Raw genomic sequence first — 7,001 nt, forward strand, 5'->3', positions numbered from 1 at the left:
ACCCAGCCCAAGATAGTGGGGTAAGAGTCAAGAGAGAAAATCCACATCACTTACACCTAACGCTTGATCCTTCATACGCTCAATTTAAAAAAAAGAGAGAAATATCTCCCTATGGCATTCCCCAAATTTCTTCATCGGCGGTGGTTGCATCTCAGCCTCGCCATTCATCATGAATTGCTTTAGTTGGAACTGCCGGGGGCTTGGGAACCATCGGCGTGTTTGAGAGCTTTCTGATATGGTGAAAGCAAAAGGTCCCAAAGTGGTTTTTCTCATGGAAACAAAGAAGAAGAAATCGTACCTTGAGCGACTCCGCTGTCGCCTGAAGTTTGATAATTTGTTCATCGTGCTAAGGAGAAACTTAGGTGGTGGATTAGCTCTGCTTTGGATGAATGATCTGGATTTGCATGTTTGAACTTTCTTGCCTCGGCATATTGACGCGATGGTGAACCCATGAATCGATGACACCTGGTGCTTCACGGGGTTTTACGGAGTTCCAGAAGTGGCCAACCGGGAAGATTCTTGGTCAGTTCTTCGTCACCTTAGTTCTCAATTTAATTTATCATGGGTCTATATAAGGGATTTTAATGAGATTACAAAGCTAGGGGAGAAATCAGGTGGGGCAATTAGGCCAGAGAATCAAATGCAAAATTTTAGAGATTGATTGGATGTTTGTGGATTGAAGGACCTGGGGTTCTCGAGTCTGCCTTTTACATGGTGCAATAGAAGGTTTAATAGTCAAGTGGTCTGGGTCAGGTTGGATAGAGCCTTAGTGACATCGGACTGGTTGTTAAAATTCCCAGTGGTTCGTCTCCATCATTTATCAGGTTAGTCCTCTGATCATAAACCAATTTGGTTGTGTTTTGATGATATTCGGACACGTTTCTATCGACCTCAAAAACCTTTTTGGCTTGAGGCCATGTGGCTTAAGGATGAGAGATGTGAAGGAGTTGTACATTTGGCTTGGGATGAGGATGCTTTGGGTGATTAAACGGGGAAAGTTATTCAAAAAGTTGAAAATTGCCAAGCTCAACTACATTTGTGGAATAAAAATGTTTTTGGGAATATTCATCAAACTTTAGCCCAAAAAAGGAAAGAGTTAGTCGAGGCAGAGGCTACATCTATGGTTGGAAGAGGGCATGACCGTCTATAGGTTCTCACTGACGACATTAAGAAACTCTTGGATATGGAGGAGTGTATATGGAATCAACGTTCTAAGGTTGATTGGTTAAAGCATGGTGACTTAAATACGAAGTATTTTCATTGCCTAGCAACGGAAAGGAACAAAAGAAATCTTATATCAGGCTTGGAGAATGAGCATGGGGATTGAATTGAAGATGAGAATCAAGTCGATAGCATGTTAATTTCTTATTTTTCCTCTCTGTTTACTTCAACAAATCCCAGTGTCTTTGAGCCAGTGATCGAGGGGGAGTTACCAAGGGTTTCAAGGGCTATGAACTAAGACTTGCTTAGACCATTTTGAGCTAGAGGAAGCCAAGTTTGCTTTAAAACAAATGGATGTAGACACGGCCCCAAGACCAAATGGTTTCCCTCCATTTTTTTATAAAAAATTCTAGAACAAAGTGGGAGTGGAGGTCACAAAGGCAGTCTTATCTGCTTTGAATTTAGGTACAATCCCTAAGGACCTAAACCGTACCTATCTCACTCTTATTCCTAAAATATAGAGTCCAAGAAAGGTAACAGATTTTCGACCTATTAGTTTGAGCAATGTGCTATATAAAATCATTGCAAAGGTGTTGGCAAATCCCCTGAAACCCCTCCTTCCTCAGTTAATTTTAGAGACTCAAAGTGCATTCATCTCTGAGAGGCCAATTACTGACAACATATTTATAGCTCATGAAACACTCCACTACTTGAAGGCAAAAAGGTCTGGCAAAATGGGTTACATGGCGTTGAAGCTCAATATGAGAAAAGCCTATGATAGAGTTGAATGAAATTTCCTTGAATAGATAATGCGAAAATTGGGTTTCAATTCAAAATGGATCCAACTAATTTTTGCATGTATCCGATCTGTGTCTTACTCGATAATGCTTAACGGTCAACCACACGGCCTTATCTCTCTTATCAGAGGACTATACCAGGGTGATCCCCTGTCACCATACTTATTCTTATTAGTGATTGAAGGTCTTCATGCCCTATTTAGAAAAGCTGAAGGGAAGGGTGATATCAATGGTCTCTCTTTGTCCTGCTGGACCTCAGATTTCTCATTTGTTGTTCGCCGATGACAACCTAGTTTTCTGTAGAGCTTTCGTATCTGAGTGCATTAAAATCCAATCAATCCTCTACAGTTATGAACAAGCTTCGGGTCAAAGTATTAATAGGGGTAAGGCGAACATCTTTTTTAGCACTAATTGTCACGACCCAAACCTGTACTTCAAAGTTTAGTGCATGACCGGCATGTTAATATCAAGTTTACCTCAATACTAACACGAACCAACCTAAATTGAAGGTGCTTATCAAGAATTGTTTTTTGAATTCCTGCTTATTTTCTTGCATAAAAGCCAAAATATACAAATATGATGGAAACCTTGAAATTTCATTTCCTTCAAACTTGGAAAAATACCACCTAGCTGAAACTTAAGGTATTCGTGTAAATATTACATAGCTAAACGTTTAGCAAAACTCTTATTACAAACCTAACCCCAAAGACATACAATTGGGGTTCACAACAAGCTAAGGTATCGAATTATATCTGTGCTCAAAGGATCAAGTACATCTTGATTCCTTCTATACAACAAAACAGCTAACTGCTATACAACAAAACTCTACATTCTAACAAACGAGAAAACACAAAATCCTTGTCACCTCTAATACTCTTGCTGCTTCCAGGAAGAACCTGTGCACTGAAATATAATAGGGTGAGCTACGAAGCCCAGTAAAGTTTTAAAGCTCCAAGGGCCCTTAATAAGAATGCATGTAAATCAAATAGTTTATGGATATGCCAGATTTGATAAAATAGCCTTTATACTATTCATATTGTTCTTAAAAATAACTTAAGAGCTTTTAGATGAGAATACTTCATTTTCCTTTCATATAATAAAGAAATATAATTTAGTAATCTTATCTTTGAACAGACTATCAAATACTTTATCATAACTTTTCATCCGACTTATAACACATTCAATATACCTTTCTTATTATCATACTTTTCTTATAATTTTCAAATAGCTTTATACCTCATTTATAATACATATTAGTTAATTCAATTGTAAGTTTGTCACTACTTTGGGAGGCTTCTAGCACAGAGTGCCAGGCATCCAACATTCCCCACAATGCCAGGTAATTCTGGAATCATATCATAATACATACTTTCAACCATAGGGGTAGGTTGACATCCTCCACAAGTTGGCTGTTACTAACAAGGCCGGGTACAGCAGAGCCAGTCCCACTTTTAATGACCAATTAGAATTTCCATGGAAATACCAGTACTATAACTCCTACTGGCTGAGTTCAGATCATAACAATGGAATAACTGAAAACTATATTTTTCTGATAACTTTGCTTTTACATAATTGTTTCACCACAGTAGCATATCCACTTCATTCTTAAATATTATATTCGTGATATAAATAATAGTATCAATATGCTAAAATTATTATGTATATAAGATTGAATAACTCATGAACACATATTTTACTTAAATCATGCATATATGTAATATCTCTAATTAAAAGTTTTAATGCATAATATTTTTCTAAACAATTTTTATACTTATCAAAAACATATGTCACAAGTCCCTTACCTGAAAACAGAAGGCGCGAGAGATTATACAAGAGGAGCTCAAGTGTCTGTGTTCTCGTTCTCACCACCTAAATGAAAAACCAAAACTTATTACGGACAAACTCTTCTTAATATATAAACTTATACCTCAATCACAACCTAACTCTCAAACTCAAGAAAATCTTAATTCCCATCACATAAAGTTCCCCAAAGCATATGATACAATCATCAAACACATTATGCACCCGAACCATAAAGAAACCAACTCATAAAATTTATATATGCTCCAAACATACTAAAGGATGGGTGTATTAAATTATAACTCAAAACATACACCTTAACTTGAGAATTAAATCCACAAAGTCAGATGTAGCATATGTTGTTCACTGCTCATTTCAGCAGCGTAAACTCCATTTGTAAAATACAAATGGGCTGTCCACACACACCCAATTGTCATGAAATTTTATAGAACTACTCCCCTGTATGTCCAGTATATACCATAAAAATTTAGAAGTCAAAGCATAAACCCATGATTTACTAAAAATCACACAAGACAGTATAGTCAAATCTGTCCTGACAGAATTTCTTACAACTTACAAATTAAACCATTATTTTTATGTTCATCCAAATTCTGTGAGACCACTTCTATAACAACCATGTGTGTCTTAGAATTCATAAAAACTACTCCTAGCATCCTAAACAAAATATGATTTAATACATATTTTTCTTGTTGTAAACATCAAATCTGTCACAAAGACAGTTTCAGTACACATTCTTACAAAATCATCAACAAATAGCAATAGGTCTTAATTTCATTTGGGTATTTTTATATCTATAGTATACATATTAAAATATGTTAATAAGCATTCAATTGATCACAATATCATTAAACTTTTAAATCACTAAAACAGAATCATAGTTCAGCCTCTAAAATCAGGATAGAGGATAAAGAAGTAGAAATAAACAAAGGAAGTTTTGATTACTTACCCCCAACAATTTGAAACTGAAATTTTAGTGTTAACCCTTTAATTTCTTCTTTAGAGAGGGATATTTTGTTTTGGTGAGAGAGAGAAGGCTGCCGTGTAAGAGCAAAGAGAGAAGAAAACAAAAACAAAGAAAAAGGAGTAGGGAAAGAGGGCTGGACTTTTTGGTCTGATGCAACCAAGAAAATAGGATAAGGAGAAGACTTTTGGGGCAGCCAAAGAAGATAAGAGATGCGGACAATTGGGGTGGGATACGTGGAAGACTAGGGAAGAAAAATCACACCCCCTTTTTCCCCACTTTTTCAACTTTCTTGAGTTCACACTCACTTTTCTACAAAAAATAATATATATATATATATATATATCCTTACCTTTATAAAGTTATATCCATCACCTTAAAAGAGCATATATGTTCTATAATATCACAATATCAAAGTTTCATGCACTTAAAAGTAATTAAGATAATGACATGCATATAAACCCATAAAATTAATTATGAAATTAGGTTGGGGTGTTACACTAATATTTTGCCTCAAACACAGGAAGCTATCAAAAATTTCTTGGGTGTCCCATCAGTCCAAAGATTTGAACAATACTTGGGTCTCCCGTCATTGATTGGTTGAGCAAAGAAGAAATCTTTTAGCATAATAAAAGAAAGAATTTGGAAGAAGCTCAAGGGTTGGAAGGAGAAATTATTGTTGTAGGTGGGGCATGAAATCCTCATTGAGGCAGTTGTTCAGGCAATCCCAACATACACCATGTCTTGTTTCAAGCTCTCGAAAGGGTTGATAAAGGAAATAGAGGTTTTGATAAGGAAGTTTTGGTGGGGATATATAGGAGAACAAAAGAAAACCCATTGGATGAGCTGGGAAAAATATGCCTCCCAAAATGCGATGGCGGAATGGGGTTTAGGGAATTAAGCATGTTTAATGACTCTCTACTAGCAAAATAGGTTTGGAGGCTTAAAACCCATAATAATTCTCTTTTTTATAGAGTTTTAAAAGCTAAAATTTCCCCTTCCTGCTCTATCATGGATTGTGATTACCCAAATAAAGGATCTTATGCTTGGAAGAGTTTGCTGTAGGCTAGACATGTCATAGAGTTGGGCACTATTTGGAGAGTGGGAAATGGTGAATCCATTAAGATCAGAGGTAACAAATGGTTGCCAAAAATTTCTGCATCGAAGATAGTATCTCCAATCTCGATGCTTCACACAGACTCATAGGTCTGTGATCTTATAGATCACGAGACACATTCTAGAGGAGGGAGTTGATATCTCAAGAGTTCCTTCCACATGAAGCAAGTTTGATTGTTGGATTGCCTCTAAGCTTCCAAGATATACCTGATAAGTAGGTTTGAGCCAAGATAGTTTGTAAGGGTTAGGGTGCTTCTCTGTTGCTAATCCCAATTTTTGAATAGTCTCTTCTGATACCACATTCTCACAGCTTCCAGAATCAATAACAAGTCTACATACCTTGCCCCCCATAGTACATGTAGTTTGAAAGATATTGCTTCGGAGCCAATCCTCGCCTTCAGATTTGCGAGGTGTGAAACACACCCTTCTTGTAACTAACAAAGGGCCATCATCCCCCTGCACATACTCCTCTTCCTCTTCAGCATCATAAACAGCTTCTTGCTCAAAGGTATTTAAATGATCATCAGTACATTCTTCACTCTCAACAAATAAACCCTTACCATACCGGCCACCCTTCTTGCAATCAGCCATTCTATGCCCTGCCTCACCACACTTGAAACATCGAGAGCCAGAACTACTAGTTGCAGTGCGGTTGGGTTGTGGATTATCTTGATTAACTTGGCCTTTTCCTTGTGTAGATTGTGTAATTGCACCATAAGGAGGAGCTACTAGTGGTAGTCGGTTGCCACTACTATTTGAAACCATGTTAGTCCTCCTATTCATCGTTTTCTCTAAATGCAAAGCTCTCTGATGGGCTTCAGATACAAAAATTGGGTCAAATAAATTCAAAGTATCTTGAAATTGTTGCCTCATGCCTCCAATATAACTTGAAACTAATTGATCTTCCGAATCTGCAAGGTCAACTCTAGCTACAAGTTGATAAAACTCTCGAGTATACTTATTTATAGATTGTGTACCTTGCTTAAGATTGTGTAGTTGTTGATATAATGTACGCATATAATTATGGGGTAAGAATGCAGCACGCATATGTTTCAAAATTTTTTCCCAAGTATTGATTTTAGATTTACCTTGGCGAATATGACTTTGCTTTAATTGTTGCCACCATGCAGCAGCACGTCCTCTGA

The 7,001-nt window shown here is 36.8% G+C and overlaps 1 long non-coding RNA gene across 1 annotated transcript; it reads right to left on the reverse strand.

Annotated features, from left to right (window-relative positions):
* Positions 1–2,535: 2,535 nt before the first annotated feature.
* Positions 2,536–6,073, reverse strand: LOC126695960 (uncharacterized). Its single transcript, XR_007646071.1, has 3 exons — positions 4,726–6,073; positions 3,761–3,827; positions 2,536–2,861 (listed from the first exon to the last, which is right to left on the reverse strand). It is a non-coding gene; the product is annotated as an uncharacterized LOC126695960 (long non-coding RNA).
* Between the last annotated feature and the right edge of the window lie 928 nt (positions 6,074–7,001).

Source organism: Quercus robur, chromosome 8 (genome assembly GCF_932294415.1).
Source record: "Quercus robur chromosome 8, dhQueRobu3.1, whole genome shotgun sequence".
Classification (NCBI taxonomy): Eukaryota; Viridiplantae; Streptophyta; class Magnoliopsida; order Fagales; family Fagaceae; genus Quercus; species Quercus robur.